This window comes from Gadus macrocephalus, chromosome 12, assembly GCF_031168955.1.
Source record: "Gadus macrocephalus chromosome 12, ASM3116895v1".
Classification (NCBI taxonomy): domain Eukaryota; kingdom Metazoa; phylum Chordata; class Actinopteri; order Gadiformes; family Gadidae; genus Gadus; species Gadus macrocephalus.
In genome coordinates, this window is record NC_082393.1 from 12,136,379 (window position 1) to 12,158,063 (window position 21,685).

The following is a 21,685-nucleotide window of genomic DNA, read 5'->3' on the forward strand; positions in this document are numbered from 1 at the left end:
TTTATTTATTTATTTTTAGTTTTTAAGGAGGTGCTTAAAAATGCAAAATTTTCTGCAATCCAATCCAATGGAAAAACCTGTTGGCTTGTTGTCAAGGGAACCCAGGGCGACGCTCACTTCCAGGTTGGCCAACATACGTCATCCCTCCACCACTCTATACTGTAAAAACACATGTTCAAGTTGAATGATAATGCATGAATTTATTCTTTATTCTGCCATAGTAACACAGTAAATAAATGGTAAAAAATAGGCTGAGAACAAATTTGTATTTGCGATATGTTCAATAAAACATAATCACGGACAAAATACGTTTTTCAGACAAACGTAATTGAGAATGCCGAATAGTTCTCTGGGAACGTAATTTTGATGAGATAGGGTTGCTCTGTCAGTTGTCAAACAAAGCGGACGGACGTTGTCTCTATAGCAACGACCTCAGCTACCCAACACTGATCAAAAATATTATTGTTTCTCTCAATCAAAGCACAAAACAGGAAAACTGATGTCAATAGCCTTAACCCATACATGTTGTGTAATTAACACTTTGACACGTTGGTATAGTTGTGTTGAGTAATGTCACAGATTTCACCGTAAAATGTCGGGTCCTCCGTTAGCCAATGGGATGAATGCTCATAGCTTCATATATTGCCGTGGAGGGATTACACTGTAATGAGTTGAAAACCCCATGCGTTGAAAAAAGAAGCACAAGGGTACCCTTTTGCGTCAGAGGCTGAAGCCAAAGTCACTGACCGTTCGTCAAAAATCGACGCACTAGTGAGAATGTGTTGGAGCGATAGGTGTACTGTTGCATTCCCCTTAGGCCATGTAATAAGACTACAGGTAAACTATAGCATTACTAACTTAAGGGAGTTATTGACAATGAATAAGCTCATTATAAGAGCTTAATCATACACACCAGGAGGTTGGTATCTACACACTAGATACCAACCCCCTCCAACTCCCACAATTATCATGCTCCACAGAAAGAAACAAGAGAGAGAGAGGAAGGGAGAAAGAGAGAGGCCTCAGAAGGGGTGTGTGCAGACAGTACAGTCAGTGCACCCTCTATTTCTGTCAATATTTCAGATTTTTAAGCAGACCTCCTCAAAAACTGAAAATAATTGTTCGTGCTCCACAGAACGAAATGTAAACTAATGCATTTTGAATAAGAGCGTTTCAGACAATTCTCGTGCTCCACAGAATGAAACGAGAGAGAGAGAAAGAGAGAGAGGGAGGGAGAGAGAGAGATAGAGGCTTCAGAAGGCCTCTATCAAAGGTCAACTTATTGTCTGGTAAATTTCATCAGAAACATAAAAGAAACACAGACTGTATGTATTATATAAAAGGTTATTAAATCTCTGTCCTCAACATGAACATCAAACGAGACATGCTATAGAAGGAAGGATAACTTTCCCATAGTGAAGTCATCGGTTATAATGAAAACTGTTTTGTACAGAGCCGTGGTAGGATGGAACTCGCTGCCATGTTATATCATATGCTCCACTACAAAAGAAGGATTTAAAATGAGGGTAAAACAGTATCTGCAAATATTTCATGATCTTGACTGATCTGTTTAACTATGATAGAATAATTTTTGAAATTCTTCTGAATTTTTGTAAGTAAACTATTGTCTATGTATGTGTGTATCTGTAGTGTTGTTGTGTATGATGTTGTGTGTTTTTGTGTGTGAAGGACCCCAGGAAGAATAGCCATGCTGTTGAGGCAAGTGCTAACGGGGATACATAATAAAGTAAAGTAAAGTAAAGAAGGGGTTTGCGCAGATATTACAGTGCCACACAGAACGAAATTCAAACCATTGCCTTTCAATTGAGATATTTTCTTCGGCTACAGAAGGGGTGTGTGCAGATATTACAGTTCACCCTCTACTTATGCATTTGTCAAAACAACAAATGTGTCAAAGGGTAAATGTAATGTACTACTGTAGGTTCACACCAAAAGCTGTAAAAAATGCAAAATCGCCGAATAGCTCAAAACGCAAAGTTGTCCGAAATATTTACAGCTCATATCTTACTTGCGATTTTGTTTTTCCATTTGAAAAGGAGCCGCGCTTTTTGCCTGCATGCTCATAGTTGAGGCAAGTGCTGCTTCTGATGCCGTGCCACAAAAACACAAGATAGTCATAAGTTTGGTCAATAGAAAAATAATAATAAGCAAAAACACATGATACACTGAATAACTAATTAATGGAGCGATTGCTTATCAGTCCCTCCAGGATTTCGTTGGCCTTCTTTGAGATTGTTGCGGCCTACAGTGCGAGAGGAAGTTTTTGTTGCGAAAGTTGCGTTCTGCCTGATGTTATTACTGCAATTTTCCCAGAGTAATTTGTTAAATATTAAGTTATTACTGAAAAAATCATTAATTAAAGGTTGGGTATGGAATTCTCTTTTTTGGCCAGTTTTGCAAAATTACTTGAAATCATTATTTTAACCCACTGAGTTAGAAGTACCGACATGAAAATTAAACAAGTCAATCATCTGTGGAACGGGCAGGGCTCAAAAAACTCCAGCCAATGATTTCCAGAACAACCGAGTGGCATTGGACAGTAAGTACGTCAATCAAACGGTCGTACTGCACTCCCCCTCCCCCGCTCTCTGCGCGTGACCCCTTCGTGCACGTACTCAAAGCTCGTGACCCAGAGCAAGCTTCCGTTTGTTGTTATCCTGCGGTAGCTACTGGAGCTAGCTAACTAGCTAATCCACATTTGGACCTAGCACTAGAAGACAACCCTAAACTCGCGCATCTGTCTTCCATGTACTTGGAATGGGTGGAGTCAGAGTCAGCGTTGAAGGAGAGGGGGTAGGACCATTTGAGTTGTGTATTTTCAAAATCTGCTGGCGTTTCGCAAATCCCATACCCAACCTTTAAAAGAACAAAAACACTGAGAAATGGTCCTATGAATAATTGATTCTTAATTCTTTCCGCGCTGGCAATTGACTTGGATGTCACAGCCTGTGTCATAGTGATCTGCCTTGTCGCTTGACGTCCTGCCTGCAGTTCTGTAGTTATGTTTCGCGGTGGCAAAATGCTTATCAATGGAAGATTTATGCTTATGTTCCACCACAATGTTGCATGCCGTGCAAAATAATTTTCCCCCGCTTTCATGTAGAATACCACGATACAGTTGGTAACGCAGTTATTTTGGTCGGCAAGTGTGAAACGTTGGATGCGCACATGCTGCGTGAATGCTTGAATCGCTTGAACGTAGTAAACACACAAGTAAGGCGGAAGGTAGTTTGTTGACGTCAGTTCAAGACGACGCCACTGATTGGTCAAATTTGCAGGAAAGTTGCAGTGGTTGGTTAAAATTGCGACACCGCCCTGAATTCGCGGTGGTTTTCGGAGCAGCTTGTGGCGTTTGGTGGCAAGTTTGAAAACGGGATAGGGAACACGTATCTCGAGACGAGGAGCAAAGGAGGAAAAGTGGTTTTTCACCTGGGGATTGTTGGATTTGGAATTGTTAGTGGGGGAGAATATTTTGCGGGAGTATCGGCCGACGGCCTGTAAGGTCCGGTATACGATACTTGTGCAAAAGATCTCTGCCATGGCAGAACAAGAGGATAGTTGTAGTAGTATGGAGGATTTGACAAAGGGTGGAGGGGATTGGGAGTTAAGAAGGAAACATAAAGCAAAGCGAGTTAAGGTAGTGAAAGAAAGTGAGGAGAAATTGAAGGTCATTGTGAGGTTTAAAGAGCCAGGAGTAAAGAATTTGGAACCATTAAAACTGACAAAAGTAATTAAGAATCAGGTTGGTGAGGTCAAGTATGTGAGAATTCTTAATGATGGAAATTTACTAATTGGATGTAACTCTGAAGAGCAGGTTGAGAAAGCATTAAAGATGCAACATGTTGGGAAAATAGTGGTGGTAAAAGTGGTGAAAGTGGGTGAGCAAGGAAGTAAAGGAGTGATATATGGGGTTCCTATGGGAATTGATATGAAGGAGCTGGTTAAAAATGTGAAAATTAAGTGTGATGCTGTACAGAGTGCAACGCAGTTAACTAACCCTACATGCCCACTGCACCGTCAGTTAACGGACGTGGGAAGGCGTGGCTGACGGATGGGGGTGTAGTCTTTGCAGAGGCATCCGCCAGCCAATCAAATCGCTTCGCCGGGTTCTTCCCGCTTCTTCCTGCCTGTTGCGATGCAAGATGACCCGCTTTCCCGCTTTCCAGTATCGTCAGAGCCCGAGTCGCGTCACAGTGCTTAAATTTGCATACGCGATCTGATTGGATGACGGATCCGTCGCTGCCCAAAAAGTTGAACATTTTTCAACTTCTTGACGGAGCCGAAGGCTCCAACGGAACGGACGGATCCACAATGCATTGCGCGTCCGTCCCCATTCAAAGTCAATGGGGATCAGTCAACGGACGGAGGTAGTGGGCACGAGGCATAAGGGGTTTGATAAGATAGAAACTGAGTCTGTTTTGGTTCATGTTAGTTCAAAAGAGTTGCCTGCAGAGCTTTACTTTGGCTTTATGAGATACAGAGTAAGTGAGAAGAAAAGAGAAATCTGGTTATTTTCATTGCAGGGGTAATTAATGCTACAGCAGAGGTTAAATCTAAAACGGAAAGGATTCAAATTATTACAAAGGCAGCAGTTCAACACGGGCATGGTGGACTTAAAATGGGAAGAAATAAGGGATTGTCTTGCTATTCATGCAAGCCAGGAAGTAGGAAAAGGATGATCTTAATTATCATGATCATTTTGCAATGGAATGCAAGGAGTCTGTTGGCAAATGGTCAATATTTTAAACAGTTTGTAGATAGCAGGAGGGTGGAACCAGATATAACGTGTATACAAGAAACATGGTTAAGGCCTAGATTTGATTTTGTTTTATCTGACTATATTGTTGTCAGACGAGACCGAGAGCAAGGAAGTGGTGGGGGTTGTGCTACGTTTGTAAAGAAGGGTGTACCTTATAGGCTGTTTGGTATAGGGAAAAAACAAGAATATGTAGTGGTGGAAATATGGGCAGGAAATAAGAAAATAGCAGTGATCAATTATTATAACCCTTGTAAACCGATAGATTTAGATAAATTAGAGGAAATAGAAGGACTGGATAGTGATAATGTTGTATGGTGTGGGGATTTTAATGCTCATAATACTTTGTGGGGTGGAGAAAAGACAGACAATAATGGTCAGATAATAGAGGAGGTGTTGAATGATAAGAATTTAGTATGTGTGATTGATGGTAGAAGGACAAGGATAGACATCAGAACTGGTAAAGAGTCAGTTTTAGATCTAACATTTATGTCAAGTAGATTAGCCCCAAAGTGTGTGTGGGAAGTGTATGGAGGTAGCACTATTGGAAGTGATCATTATCCAATAATGAGTAGTCTAGATATTGAAATGACACTGCAATCAGAGAATAGCAATGAAAGATGGATCTTCAGAAAAGCAAATTGGGAAAGGTTTGTGGAAACAAGTGATGCCTATCTAAGATTGGTGCAGAAAACTAATGATGAGAGATATGAATCAGATGTGCGACATAGTATATACATAGCTGCAATAAACTCCATTCCAAAAAGCGCAGGAAAACTGGCAAGGTAGGTAGTTCAATGGTGGAACGATAAGTGTGAAAAGGCAGTAAAAAACAGAAATAGAGCGTTCAGAATACTTAAAAATACTCATAATTTTCAACACTTGATTGAATATAAACAATCACAGGCAGTAGTGAGAAGAACTATAAGACAAGCTAAAAGGGAATCCTGGAGGGAGTATTGTAGCTCAATTGGAAGTACAACCACTATAGATGAGGTGTGGAGAATGATCAAGAAAATGGAGGGAAATAGAAGAGAATGGAATTATCCAATTTTGTCTGATGGGAAGCAGGTGGATATAACCAACTCAGAAAAGGCAGAAATTATGGTGAATACACTGAGTAGGGTACATAGTTCTGATAATTTATCAGAGGAAGAGAAAATGGGGAGAGCTGAAACGAAAAGGTTATTTGGAGATATTCAAAGGAAAATAAGATCAGAGAGTAAGTATGATGTCCCATTTAGGATAGGAGAATTAAAAAATGCACTGGTTAATTGTAAAAAGTAAACTCCTGGGAAGGATGGCATTTGCTATAATATGTTAAATCATTTAAGTGATGAGGGATTACAGAGGGTGTTGGGGCTCTATAATAAAGTTTGGGAAGAGGGTAAGATTCAATCAGGGTGGAAGGAGGCAATGATAGTTCCTATCAGAAAACCAGGGAAAGATACAAGCAAGCCAACAAGTTATAGACCAATAGCGTTAACATCCAATGTACTGTAGGTAAGCTGATGGAAAGGTTGGTCAATGGGAGGATAATGCACTTTATGGAAGAAAAGGGACTGATGACCAGTTATCAGAGTGGTTTTAGGAAAGGGAGAAGCACTACAGATTCAATAATATGTTTAGAGGATGAGATAAGGACGGCTCAGGTTAACAAAGAGACTGTGGTGGCAAATATTTTTGGATGTTGAGAAAGCCTGGAATTGGTAGATCTTTATTTGCAGATGATAGCAGTTTATGGAGAAGAGGGAAGAATGTTAAGCATATTGTGAAGAAACTGCAGGAATCAATAACACAAGTGGAGGAGTGGGGGGAAAAGTGGGGACTTGGGTTTCTATGGAGAAGACCAAAACTATGTTCTTTACAATAAAGAAAATTCATGAAGAGATAAAGGTGAGGCTCTATGATAAGAATGTGCAGAGGGTTAAGAGTTTTACATTTCTGGGGGTGACATCCGATTTTTTGCATGTTTTTACTATTGAGCTATATGCTATTTTAATGGCAATAAGTGGACCGAGCAACTTGTAAATCAAAAGGTATTGATTTTTAGTGATTCTGTTTCAGCCATCACTAGTATTGGGGTAGGGACAGCCAAGAGCCATCAGGATCTTGTATACGAGATCCTGATGGCAATTAGAAGTGTGTCTGTGAGAGGAGTGGTGATCTCTCTGATGTGGGTCCCAGCCCATACAGGAATGTCAGGAAATGAGAAAGCTGATAAATTAGCTAAAGCAGCTGGAAAGAAGGAAAATGTGGAAGTATTATTACATCTGTCTAAGGCTGAGGGAGGACATTTATTCTCATTAAATGGAAGAGTGACTGAGTCAACTAAACCTTGTGGGATGAGAAAGAAAGAACAGGTTACTATTGCTAGAATGAGAATTGGTCACACATTATTGAATAGTACTCTTTTTATCATAGGGAAACACCAAGATGGAATGTGTGATGAATTTCAACAACCCCAGACAGTGCCTCATGTTCTTATACATTGTAGGAGATACAACAGGGAAAGGAAGGAGTTACTAGAGACATTGAGAGAGCTGGGTCTAGAAGAGATTTCAGTTAAAGGTATTTTAAATTTGGGGTCAAGTGGGAGGGGAAGGTGTTGTTTTTTAAAGTATTTATCAAACACTGGTCTGATTAAAAGAATATGAAGATATGACTTAAATTAACCTGAAGGTGGCAGCAATGCAACAATTTGGATGTCAGCTGCCATCAAAACCCACTGAAGAAGAAGAAGAAGAATTTGCGTTGATTGGTTGATGTTCTGGAGGGTCTGGTTTATATGCTAGATTATAGTTTAGTTGATCGCAATCGTGCGTGCGTGCGTGCGTGCGTGCGTGCGTGCGTACTGTTTATTACGGAAAAGATCCGCTCAACGGGAGCACTTGTGCCAGGCAGACACACGGCAAACTGATAAATTATAAATAGATATTTGTGCGGTAGGTCTCCCTGCTTCTGAAATGCGGTCTGCTGGTCTTCATCAGCATTCCACTGTGCGACCATCCCTGTTGCGTAATGCGGATTGCGTATGCCCTCATACATTGTTGAAATCATATGCTGGATGCTTTATTCTTTGTATGTGTTTTTTAGTTACTGATCGGGCCATAATAAGACCATGTTGGCTATGCAATCGCGGACAAATACGATGCCCTGCAATAGCCGCAATTATTCTCTCACGCACCATGATTAAGGAACAAATGTGTGGTAGGAACTTGTGTGGGAGGAACTTGGAACTAAAGTTCTCGCTTAAGTTTACTGGGACCCACGCCGGTGTGGGGAAAAACGGTCTGTCTAGCTACTGGACCAGATAAAATGAGACGGAGAGGTAATAAAGTCTATCGGCACGAGGACCTTGGATTTATTAAGTAAAGTGGCAACGGTTATACAGAGTCATAAAGCGTGAGAAATCGAATATGTCTAAGTCCCTAATCAGCGCTGATGGTTCGTCCGGAGCTTCGCCTCCGTGGAAGGTCTGCTTCAGAAGAAGGGTGAAGAGTCCCTGTGTGATGCAGTCTTATGTTGTATCCTCCTCTCGATGAGGTGTGTGCGTTTGAGGTGTGTGCGGTTCTGTGTGTTTTGGCTCCCAGGCCCTGAGAGAGCTTCGTAACGGGGAGAGTTCCTCGTGTCTCTGGTGTGATAAATTAAAACGGGGGAGTGCCCCCCCCGAAGTGTCTCGTGTCTCGTGTGTGATAATTTAATGTGGCTCTCAGGCCCCTAGTATCTGCATGTGTTCCTTCTAGTGGGGGAGAGCTTCGAGGTGTCTCCTGTGTGATAAATTAATGTGGCTCTCCCGTTCTGGAGATGATACTGGTGCATTGTCTGAGTGTCCACCATCTGCCTGCCTGGGAGATGGGGCCTTCAGCTCCGGCCTTGACCTGACTATATATTATCATGTTTGTGTTCGTTGGGTTTAGAGCAAGAGTCGACTATATATTAATGTGCCTGCCATGTGATGTGCTCATCAGGTTATTTTTCCCAACACCGGCGAGAAATATCTACATTCCGATTGGCTGGTGTTCATTTACAGCCGAAACGCTACTAGCTCATTTGCATTGAGTTGAGCTTTTTTCAACTCTCATTTACAGCTTTAAAGCTATCACTCAAGCATTTTATCGCTCCTATCGCTCATGTCTAATAGAAAGTGAATGGGCGTTTATAGCTCAAAACGCTTTACAGCTTTTGGTGTGAACCTACGGTTAGCGATACTCTGATTTCTCCGTTTTTTACAGCAGACCTCCTCAAAAAATTACGTTCTCATGTTGTAAAAGTAATCCATTGAATCGTGTCCCAGAGCACGATTGTCCGACTTTATTCGTACAGCAAAGAACGGAATCAAAACTCATGCATTTTGGATGGGACATTTCTCAGAACATCCATTCATCCATGATCCATCCATCCATCCATGCATACATACACACCAGTGGAGGCTTCTCTCAGGGGCGCAGATGGGATTTTTGAACTGGGGGGGACCAAGCTGTCAGCAAATGATTTCAACTCAATACGTTATTTTTGTGTAATTTGGGCTTTAACTATAGCTCAAGTAGTTACTTTCGTAATAGCCTATGGGCCAATGGTTTGCACTAAAAAGCCATTGGAGAATTCTTATTTGAAATCATGGATAAACAACAGTGAACATTGTTAAACAAAGGCCTACTTGATCAATACTAGCCATATATGATGAAACAGTTTTTTGTCTGGAATGCCAATCATCCACAAAAACTTCATGCCCTGGGTAAAATATGTTTTATTTAAACATTTATGTATACACTCAGAAGTGTATACAACAACATAATTACATGAATGAAAAAAAAGCCAAACAAATTTACTGTCTAAGCAGACTCACTGAAGGACCCAAAAACATCTCTCCTCCTTTCATTACCCTGAACATACTGCTGGGCAATATCTTGTCTGTCCAGTCCGACAAAATCTCCCAAATAAGGAACAATATCATTAGCCAGCAGCCCTCTAGTACCATGTCCAGCCAGTGCTCTGTGTCCTGGTCCACGAGTTCACTCTCTCAGTTCAAACCTATTTCTGCTGAGGCCCTGGCCTCAATGGTTGCCGCCTCAAAGCCAACAACATGTTCACTAGATCCCATCCCTTCTGACCTCCTTAAGGAACTCTTTCCTATTCTGAGTGCCCCTATACGTGCCATCTTTAACACTTCCCTCTCTGAGGGGTGTGTCCCCTTAACCTATAAATCTGCTATCATTAAACCACTCCTCAAGAAACCCAATAGCGATCCACTGGTTCTTGCAAATTATCGACCTGTTTCCACTCTGCCTTTCTTATCTAAAATACTTGAGAGAATTGTTGCTGATCAACTGACTCTCCACCTTTCTGCCAATAATCTCTTTGACAATTTTCAGTCTGGTTTCCGCTCCTGCCACTCTACTGAGACTGCCCTAACTAGAGTAGTTAACGACTTACTTGTCACTGCTGACTCTGGATCAGCCTCCTTACTTTTAATTCTTGACTTAAGTTCGGCCTTCGATACAGTAGATCATTGTGTGCTTCTACACCAACTGGAGCATTACGTTGGTATTCACGGGCTGGCGCTCTCCTGGTTCCAGTCCTACTTATCTAGTAGAACCCAATGTGTCAGTTTCAATAACTCTTTGTCAGAATGCTCTACGGTTACCGCTGGTGTGCCCCAGGGGTCTGTCCTGGGGCCCCTGCTGTTTTGTATTTACATGCTCCCTCTGGGTATGATAATTGCCGAATATGGTATAAAGTTCCATTTCTATGCTGACGACACACAGCTGTACATCCCACTACAGCCTAATGACCCCTCCCATATACAAAATCTGGAATCATGTGTTAGCCGAATCAAGACCTGGATGAGTCAAAACTTTCTCATGCTTAATACTGCTAAGACTGATTTGCTGGTGATTAAGCCCAATAACTAAAAGTACTTCTCTGAGAGTCTCTGTCTTAATATCGATGGCTGTTCAATCTCTGAAAGCACGCACATTAGAAACCTAGGCATTACTTTTGACCCAACCCTGACTTTCCGGACTCACATCAAGGAAACCACCAGGTCGGCCTTCTTTCATCTGCGCAACATTGCTAAAATCCTCCCTGCTATGTCCCGGCGTAGCGCAGAGGTGGTTCTCCATGCCCTTGTGTCTTCCCGTTTGGATTACTGTAACGTCCTTTTTTCTGGCCTCCCCATCTGTTCTACTAGGAGCCTTCAGCTTGTGCAAAATTCAGCCGCCAGACTCTTAACAAAAACAAGTAGGTACTGTCACATAACTCCTGTCCTGGCATCATTACATTGGCTGCCCATTCAGGCTAGAGCCGATTTTAAAGTTCTTCTCTTAACTTATAAGGCATTAAATGGACTTGCACCTTCTTATTTAACTGAACTACTTTTTCCCTACATTCCGCCACGTCCACTCCGTTCTCTTAGTTCTAACCTCCTTGTCATCCCACCAATCAATAAAAAGTCTGCTGGTGGCAGGGCCTTTTCCTACCGTGCTCCTTTTCTATGGAATGGCCTCCCACTATGTATCAAAGAAGCTTCATCCACTGCAATTTTCAAGTCCCGTCTTAAAACATACCTTTTTACTCAATACTTTGGTTTAAACAAATTTTTAACTGTTTTATCATATTCCTGTGGTGTTTTAATATTGTTTTAATATTGTTATTATTGTACTTGATATTTTGTAAAGTGTATTGAGACCATGTACCATGGTGATTTTGCACTTTAAATAATAAATTGATTGATTGATTGTCTATAGCCTCTCTTGGTGAATATGGCACACTGCAATGCCATTGAGTCTTTTTTGCGTCATGGTTGATCGCAACCATGTCTTCAAACTAGCTAAAGAGAATGACAAGGTATTAATATTTGGGCCAGAGCCAGGCACACTCCTAATTTCTTTAGGAATTTTCTAGTTAAAATAAGATTATACATAAAAATGAAAAAACATTAAAGCTATTCACCCACGGCTTGAAAATACTTTTATTTCACATTTAGCCTACTTCAGGTAAGAGCAAATGCCGTTTATTAATGTCACTAGCTCCTACTCAACATTACAAAACGATTAGCTGCCACATCTGGGAAAGTCAACAGGCAACAGGCATAGCCTACTTACATTGTTTGTTTTTTGAAAAAAACGCTCTGATTGTTTTTTGCTTCTTCATTTTGTTTCTTCATTGAAGCACCAGCTCTGTCATAGTAGACAATGATCACCGCAACAGGTACAGGCGCAGCTGAGCTACTAGTTCCTCTTTAGGACCCTGGGGAGTGAGTCGTGCCTTAAGGTGCGAACACACCAAGCGCGTACCTCGCGTATAGACGCGTATAAAATCGGCAATTTTTCCATAGGGAACAATTGGTTTACGCGCGTATGAGGTGCGTACACGCGTATCATGCGTACCAAGCAACATTTTACTCGCGTTAGGGGCGTATGAGGCGCGTATATATACGCGCGTACATATACGCGCGTACGCGAGGAGTTCAAAAAATTGAACTTTATACGCTCATACGCGTGATACTTAGCCGCAATAGCCAATCAGCGTGGAGCTTGACCCGACGTCACTGGCAGAGAGTAGTGACCCTTGCACAGAAGCATACGGCCGACATCTTTCTTTATTCTGGGTGGAAATAGTAACATAGTTACGCCATTAAATGCGTTTATGGAAACATTTTTAGCGAGAAATGTGCATTTTACTTTCATAATGTTCACTCTGTGAATGTGAAGGATGTTTGGTTTGATAGTTATGACGAAGAGTGAACGCTCCGTTCACTTGCATGGACAGAGTCTCTGGTTGCTAAACAACCTCAACGTCTTGGCGGACTATTTCTCTGCCGATCAACACTATGAATGCTGGAAACACACCAGACACACCATGTGAAGTTATTTAACCCGATTATTGTTATTTATATCCGAGATTTATTTAATCTAACCCGATCCAAGCTCTATCATGCACCCAAACACGGCGGCGTTTGGGTTTCCTTCCTCAGACTCCTAAATCCAGCGCAGCCACAGGCGCGTAGCTGCGTACGTAGGACCATTTTTGACACAAAATGGTCAAGCAACATTTTAGCTGCGTATCGCGCGTACATGGTACGCGAGGTACACGCTTGGTGTGTTCGCACCTTTATGGTGTGTTCGATTTACACTGAAAGTCGGAACTTGGAGCTCGGAACAACGTAACCCCAAAGCTGAGTGCTCCCAGCGCTTCCCAGCCTCACAAACGTACAACAAACAAACAAGCATGTAACTACTGTTTACGTGAGTAGCAGATAGCATGAATTCTATGTCTGGCTGGTGAGATTAATTCGACTTTCCGAGTTGGAGATCCGACTTCACGGGGGCACATTCGTGCACAACTGGAACGCACCATTAGTCGTAGCACACAAACGCCGGGCTCTCAATGCGCGCTGCATGTAAATTAGTCTAACAACTGAACATTAATCATCCGTTTTACTGGCATTGTTTTTCGACTTATGTAGTCTAACTAACGGAACATTAATTAAAAACAATTAATGTCTTACCGGCGATGTTTGTCGCCTTATGTAGGGACAGAGTGGGGGGGGTCACTATGAATCTGAGGGGGACATGTCCCCCCCGTCCCCAGTGCCATCTGCGCCCTGAGGACAGGGAGGAAGATCCTTCTTAACATTGTTGAGAATAAAAAAGGTATATTGTCCAGACTACTTTGAAGGTTGGGTATTGAATTCTCTTTTTTGGCCATTTTTGCAAAATTTCTTGAAATCCTTCGTAACCCAACTACAGCCACTGAGTTAGAAGTACTGACATGAAAATTAAACAAGTCAATCATCTGTGGAAAGGGCAGGGCTCGAAAAACTAGAAAACTCTGATTTCCAGAACAACTGAGTGGCATTGGACAGTAAGTACGTCAATCAAACGGTCGTACTGCACTCCCCCTCCCCCCGCGCGTGACCCCTTTGTGCATGTACTCAAAGCTCGTGACCCAGAGCAAGCTTCTGTTTGTTGTTATCCTGCGGTAGCTACTGGAGCTAGCTAACTAGCTAATCCTCATTTGGACTTAGCACTAGAAGACAACCCTAAACTCCAACCTAGCTAGCCTGGCTTGCTCCCGCCCATCTGTGTTCGCGCCTGTGCATGATTGCGCGTCCATGTACTTGGAATGGGTGGAGTCAGAGTCAGCGATGAAGGAGTGGGGGTAGGACCATTTGATTTGAGTATTTTCAAAATCTGCTGGCGTTTCGCAAATCCCATATCCAACCTTTAATGAATTAATGCCCTTAAACGTAATGCTTGTGTATATATTGTGTTTGTTTCCCTGGTTAAAAGAGACATTAGCAACCCCTATTGACAATTACTTCAGGGAGGACGCCACGTCACAAGGCATATTATAAAATCAAATGATTCCATTGCTCTGGTTGTGGGAGGTCGCACTTACTGTCTCCCTCTGATTTTAATTCAACCATCGTGGTTAAAATGTCCTCATATTGATCAATGACAGAAATCATAGGCTACTAGACATGCATCATGCTGAGACCAGCGGGTGTCGGAGAATTTCTGCAGGCGTTTTTTGGTGCGATTGTTTGCATGAAGCACTGTAAGCGCTTCGGTGAGGCTGTGATGACGTTCACTATTTATTGGACCCTGTCTAGACAGTGACGAACATCCCTGACCATAGTTAATCGCGTTTGTACTTTGTAGTCTACACTTAGACGTGAACTCATTATTTCATGTGGGTGTCTTCATTCATAAAATAAATTTAACATTCGGGAGTATGCAATAATACAAATTGTTCTAAAGAGGCCAGAGACTCCGTGCGCAGCCCCTCCTTCCCCAGTGAACCAAGAAAGCCTGTAGAGAGAGGTCTGTCTCATTTACATTTAGGGCATTTAGCAGACGGTTTTATCCAAAGCGACTTACAATAAGTACATTTGTCATAAAAAGTGCATCAATATATCGCTGTCGGTACAAAAAGGATGTTCATAGAACCAAGTGCAACAATCGCTAGGCTAACCAATTCCCTGTGTTACAGCCATGATAGCAGCTACTGCAGTTGCTACACAGTTAAGTACTATAATACAATACTGTACAATATAATACAATACAATACAGTGTACAATGGTGGCCAGCAGAGGGAGGGTGGCCATGCAATGTCGAGGTGGACTCTGAACAGGTGAGTCTTGAGTCTTTTTCGGAAGATAGTGAGCGACTCTGCGGTCCTGAGAGCGGCAGGGAGCTCGTTCCACCACTGAGGTCCCAAAACCGAGAAAAGTTGTGACTTTGCTGAACGGCCTTTGCTAGCTCTTAGCGATGGCGGTACTAGACGTCCAGCTGAGGTAGTTGAGCGGAGGGATCGTGCTGTGGTGTGTGGCTTTTCGCAATGCTTGGAGGTAGGCAGGGGCAGTTTCATCGACTGCCTTGTATGCCAGTACCATCGTCTAAAATTTGATGCGAGCTACTACAGGGAGGCAGTGGAGGTCCCGGAAGAGGGGGGTCACATGGGAGAACTTCTGTAGGTTGAACACGAGGCGCGCTGCCGCATTCTGGATGCGCTGTAAAGGTTTAATCGCAGAGGCCAGGTGCTGGTGCTGACGTCCGCCAGACATTCCGATATGCGTGTTGCAATCAGGGCTTTATCAGATGAGGGGAAAGAGAGAAATAGTGTCGTCAGCATAGCAGTGATAGGAAAAGCTGTGTGATGCAATTACCGAGCCCAGAGATCTGGTATAGAGGGAGAACAGAAGAGGCCCCAGTACAGAGCCTTGAGGGACACCAGTTTCAAGCGTGCAAGGTTTGGACAAGGAGCCATTCCATGTCACTTGATAGGTGCAGTTCGTCAGGTAGGATGTGAACCAGGAAAGAGAGGCTTTAATCTGGCAGTCTTGAAAGACGCTGGAACAATGCCTGAAGTGAAGGAGGAGTTGATAATTGAGGTGAGAAATGGCAGGATCTCGCTTGAGACATCCTGGAGGAGAGAGGAGGGGATAGCGTCAAGGGGGCAGGGGGTGGCATGGTTAGATGTTATTATTCTGTTGACCTCGTCAGATGTGAGAGGGCTAAATTGGGTAAAGACAGAGGAGGGGATGGGAGGAGGGAGAATGGAGGCAGGGATAAAAGAGGAGCTAACGTCCTTCACTTTCTGGGTAAAGTAGGTAACAAAGTCATCAGCAGTGAGGCATGAAGGAGTTGGGGGTGAGGGAGGGTTGAGGAGGGACGAGAACAGGGAAAACAGTTTCCAGGGGTTTGAGGCAGAGGAGTTGATTTTGTGCCGGTAGAAGGCAGATTTGGTTGTTGACACACAAGAGGTGAAATCTGAAAGAAAAAAAGATAGTGAGATAGATCATTAGGACAGTCTGATCTCTTCCATTTCCTCTCAGCTGCTCGCAACTTTGTTCTAAAAGTCTGCAGAGGATGGGACAGCCAAGGCGATGAGGATCGCGCTGGTCTGGAGTGGAAGGGACATAGGGAATCCAAGGAGGAGGAGAGGGAGGATAGCAGAGTGTCTGAAGATTCATCCGTAGATAGTTGACAGAATCGTTCGATAGAAGGTAGTGAAGACAGAACAGTAGAGGCAAACGTAGAGGGAGAGAGGGATTTGAGGTTACGGTGAGTGGTGACAATGTGGGAACTAGAGAGGAGGGGAGGAGAGGATTTCAAGGGGAGAGAAAAATCAACAAAGTGATGGTCAGACACAGGGAGCGGGGTAACGGAGAGAGCAGAGGTGCCGCAGGACCTGGTGAATATTAGGTCAAGCTGGTTCCCGGCCCTGTGTGTGGGAGGAGAAGGGGTTAGTGTTAAGTCAAAGGTGGCGAAAAAGTTGGTTAGTTCAGGTGAGTGCAACTTCTCTGGCAGGATGTTGAAGTCGCTGAGGATAACGAGTGGGGTGCCATCCTCAGGAAAGCAGCTGAGGAGGGCATCCATCTCGTCGTAGAAGTCACTGTGGGGACCTGGAGGACGGTAGATCACCACAATGGAGGGCTTGATAGGAATGGTGACCGTGACAGCGTGGAGTTCAAACGCAGATCTGGCCAAGTGTTCTAGTGGAAGGACCTGGTAGGACCACATGGGCAAGATGAGGAGTACGGTCCCCCCTCCTCGCCCGGATGGTCTAGGGGTGTGCGAGAATGAGTAGATGGTGGATGAAAGTAGCAAACTCAAATATCTGTGGGGGTCTCTGAAAATACAGCAGCATAATATTGTAATTACAAATAAAGCTATTTTCCCTTCCACATGCAGAGTAATATTGACGTCAAGTGGGATAATAGAACGCCGGTCATTATCGGGAAAATAAGCCGAGACAGGGCGAACCGGACACCGACGAGAAACGGAGGTGCTTCGACCTGAAGGGGCTTATTTTCGATAATGAGCGGCTACTTGCCAAACGAAAAAATAACTTCACAAGGTGTCTTTTTACAATTTATTTGTTACCATTCGTGGTGTTGATCAGCAGAGAAATAGTTAGCCAAAGACTTTTACGTTGCTTAGCAACCGAAGACGCTGGCGTTGGCGTGAAGGGCCCATTCAAGTCAACGGAGTGTTCCACGGCATTGAGAAGAGCCGTGTCATAATAGCCCATGTTTATTTCGTATATATCTCCCCCCCCTCAAAATTCAGCGCAAGGCCGGTACGGTCTGTTTCAGAAATCGGCACATTAAGATAAATGTAGTTGTCACACAAGCTATTTTGGATTTATGGAGTATGGAATTATTTCAGGGGGGGAAATGCCGTGAAAAAAAGTATGCAGTGCGTTCAGGATTAGGACTGACGTCGGCCTAGGCCTAATCAATTGTGTTTTAATATCTTTAGCATTCATATTATTGCACTCTATTCTTTTCGTAGGCTACTCTGCGGTTGGCCTTGATGGGGAGATATTTTAACCCTTTTTAACCCCATTTTCCTGCGACATTCCTGCGTCTCCCCCTGCCTCATAGTCCGTTTCAGCACTGTGTCAGTGGACAGGTACAATCCTACGAACGTCGTGAGTACAGCGAACGCGCGTTCATGTTAAGAGGAGTTTCGGGAAATGCTCCAAAGAAATTCACGATGGTTCGCACGATCCATCGTGAGAATGATCGTACGAGCGAAGATCCATCGTTATCGGGAAACGAGGCCCAGGGATGCCTGCGGATGGTCGGCGGAGCCCGCGGCCGGGCAGGGCTACATGCGGCCGGCCTGCGGAGCCGTGGCTGGGCAGGGCTGCCCACGGCCGGGCTGCGGAGCCTGTGGCCGGGCTGCGAAGCCCGCGAGGATAGTTGAATTGAACTATAAATGAATTCCCTCAATCTTAATTGGCTTAATGATCCCATGTCATGAAAATGTCACTTTCTGCAGTTGTCTAACATTAATATGTGTTCCCCTAGCCTACCTATGCTCCCCCAGTAGCTAGAAATTTCGTTGGGAGTAAAACGAGCACTAGGCATTCTGCTTCGCCTTTGAAAAAACGAAGCTCAGACTAGGGCTGTACGATATATCGATATAATTTCCAAGGGGATACAAGATTTGACAATATCGTTTATATCGATATGCGTTAAAATGGTAAGTTTCTATGAAGGTATTATTGTAGCAAAAGTCTTTAGCACCTGTAACTGCAGAATTGGTATGTGTACACTAAAGTCACAGTAAATTGGAAGTCATCATCTCATCTCATCTTCGTCTGCTTATCCGGGGTCGGGTCGCGGGGGAAGCAGCACAAGCAGGGGGCCCCAGACTTCCCTTTCCCGGGCCACATTGACCAGCTCTGACGGGGGGATCCCGAGAAGTTCCCAGGCCAGTGTTGAGATATAATCTCTCCATCTTGTCCTGGGTCTTCCCCGAGGTCTCCTGCCCACTGGACGTGCCTGAAACACCTCCCAAGGGAGACGCCCAGTGGGCATCCTTACCAGATGCCCGAACCACCTCAGCTGACTCCTTTGTAAGTAAAGGAGCAGCGGCTCTAATCCGAGTTCCTCACGGATGGCTGAGCTTCTCACCCTATCCCTCAGGGAGACGCCAGCCACCCTTCTGAGAAAACTCATCTCGGCCGCTTGTACCCGCGATCTCGTCCTTTCGGTCATCACCCAACCCTCATGACCATAGGTGATAATAGGAACGAAGATCGACCGGTAGATCGAGAGCTTTGCCTTGCGGCTCAGCTCTCTTTTCGTTACAACGGTGCAGTAAAGCGAACGCAATACCGCCCCCGATGCTCCAATTCTCCGGCCAATCTCACGCTCCATAGTACCCTCACTCGCGAACAAGACCCCAAGGTACTTGAACTCCTTCACTTGGGCTAAGGACTCATTTCCTACCCGGAGTAAGTAATCCACCGGTTTCCTGGCCAGAGTCATGGCCTCAGATTTAGCGGTGCCGATCCTCATCCCAGCCGCTTCACACTCGGCTTTGGGAGTACAGAGATTGAATGGCCCTGAGGAGAGACCCCCTTACCCCATACTCCCGCAGCACCTCCCACAGTTTCTCCCGGGGGACCCGGTCATACGCCTTCTCCAGATCCACAAAACACATGTAGACCGGATGGGCATACTCCAAGGCCCCCTCCAGGATCCTTGCGAGAGTGAAGAGCTAGTCCGTAGTTCCACGTCCGGGGCGAAAACCGCATTGTTCCTCTTCAATCTGAGGTTCGACGATCGGCCGAACCCTCCTTTCCAGCACCTTGGAGTAGACTTTACCAGGGAGGCTGAGAAGTGTGATACCCCGGTAATTGGTACACACTCTGGTCCCCCTTTTTGAACAGGGGAACCACCACCCCGGTTTGCCACTCCTTTGGCACTGTACCCGACTCCCACGCGATGTTGAATAGGCTTATCAACCATGACAGCCCCTCAACACCCAGAGCCTTTAGCATTTCTGGCTGGATCTCATCAATCCCTGGGGCTTTGCCACTGCGGAGATGTTTGACTACCCCAGTGACCTCCACCAGGGAAATTGACGACGAAACACCATCAACCTCGAGCTCTGCCTCCAACATAGTTGATGCCAGGAAGTGATTTAGTTGCTGGAGGACAACTTTCTCAATGATTTTCTCAATGATCTCAATGTGTTATTCGGATTCAGGAGTTCCTCAAAGTGTTCCTTCCAACGTCCGACGACCTCCTCAGTTGAGGTCAACAGAGTCCCATCCTTACTGTACACAGCTTGGATGGTTCCCTGTTTCCCCCGCCTGAGGTGCCGGATAGTCTTCCAGAAACACTTTGGTGCCGACCGAAAGTCCTTCTCCATGGCCTCTCCGAACTTCTCCCACACCCGCTGCTTAGCCTCCGACACGGCAGCAGCTGCAGCCCTTCGAGCCTGTCGGTACCCTGCAACCGAGTCAGGAGTCCTCCAGGATATCATATCCCGGAAGGCCTCCTTCTTCAATCGGACGGCTTCCCTGACCACCGGTGTCCACCACGGTGTCCGAGGGTTACTGCCCCTTGAGGAGCCTAAGACCCTGAGGCCACAGCTAGCCACCGCAGCTTCAGCAATGGAGGCTTTGAACACTGCCCACTCCGGCTCAATGCCCCCAACCTCCACAGGAATGCCAGAAAAACTCAGCCGGAGGTGTGAGTTGAAGAAACCTAGGACGGGGGCCTCCTCCAGACGTTCCCAATTCACCCGCACTACTCGTTTAGGCTTACCAGGTCTATCCGGAAATTTCCCCCATTCCCTGATCCAACTCACCACCAGATGGTCGGTTGACAGTTTCGCCCCTCTCTTAACCCGAGTGTCCAAAACATGCGGCCTCAAATCAGATGACACGATCATGAAATCGATCATCGATCTTCGGCCTACGGTACTCTGGTACCAGGTACACTTATGAGCACCCTTATGTTTGAACATGGTGTTCGTTATGGATAATCCATGACTAGCACAGAAGTCCAATAACAATCGATCGCTCGGGTTTAGATCAGGGAGGCCGTTCCTCCCCACCACGCCTCTCCAGGTGTCTCCATCGTTGCCCACGTAGGCGTTGAAGTCTCCCAGCAGAACTACGGAGTCCCCTACTGGAGCCCCATACAGGACTCCATTCAGGGTCTCCAAGAAGGCCGAGTACTCTGAACTGCTGTTTGGTGCATACTGTGGTAACCCGGTCCATCCTCCAGCCCGAGACGACACTTGGCTGGGTTGGCCGTGAGGCCCGCCTTCCGCAGCTCCCCCAGCACCGCCCTCAGCTGGCGGATGTGGACATCGCAGCTGGGGCTGTGGATGATTATGTCGTTGATGTAGGCGGCGGCGTAGTCCTGGTGGGGCCTCAGGAGCTGGTCCATCATGCGCTGGAAGGTGGCCGGAGCGCCATGTACTCCGAAGGGTAAGACGGTGTACTGATATAGCCCCCCTGGCGTCGAGAACGCTGTCTTCTCCCGGGCAGCCCGGGTCAACGGTACCTGCCAATACCCCTTGGTCAGGTCCAGTGTTGTGAGGTACCGAGCTGGGCCAAGGCGTTCGATCAGCTCGTCCACCCGGGGCATGGGGTAGGCGTCGATCTCGGATGCGTCGTTCAGCCTCCGGAAGTCGTTGCAGAACCGGTAGCTCCCATCTGGCTTCGGTACGAGGACTACCGGGCTGGACCAGGCACTGCGAGACTCCTCGATGACACCGAGCTGTAGCATCCGGCGGACCTCGGCCTGGATGGCCTCCCTCCGGGCCTCCAGGATCCTATAGAGGGGAACCCTCCCCTTCACTCCTGGCGCCGTCCGGATGTCATGCCGGGCGATCGTGGTCCTCCCCGGCAGCTCGGAGAACACGTCCCGGTGCTGCATGATGACCTCCCCGAGGTCTTGCTTCTGAGCCGGTCTGAGGTCCTCCGGGATCTCACGTTGGGCCGCCAGTGCTAGGGGGGCAGGGTCAGGGGGTTCCCCTCCCCCTCTCCACTGTTTCAGTATGTTGATGTGGTACACCTGGGTAGGCTTCCGCCTCCCTGGTTGTCTAACCCGGTAGTTTACGTCACCCACCCGTTCCACTACCT

At 45.5% G+C, this 21,685-nt stretch overlaps 1 protein-coding gene and 1 long non-coding RNA gene across 3 annotated transcripts in view; one reads left to right on the forward strand and one right to left on the reverse strand.

The window, feature by feature from the left end:
• The window catches only part of dnai3 (dynein axonemal intermediate chain 3), a 167,364-nt gene that overhangs the window by 38,714 nt on the left and 106,965 nt on the right, over positions 1–21,685 (forward strand). The gene's annotated exons all lie outside the window — the stretch shown is intronic.
• LOC132469119 (uncharacterized) lies at positions 11,902–13,376 on the reverse strand. Its single transcript, XR_009528358.1, has 2 exons — positions 12,872–13,376; positions 11,902–12,028 (listed from the first exon to the last, which is right to left on the reverse strand). It is a non-coding gene; the product is annotated as an uncharacterized LOC132469119 (long non-coding RNA).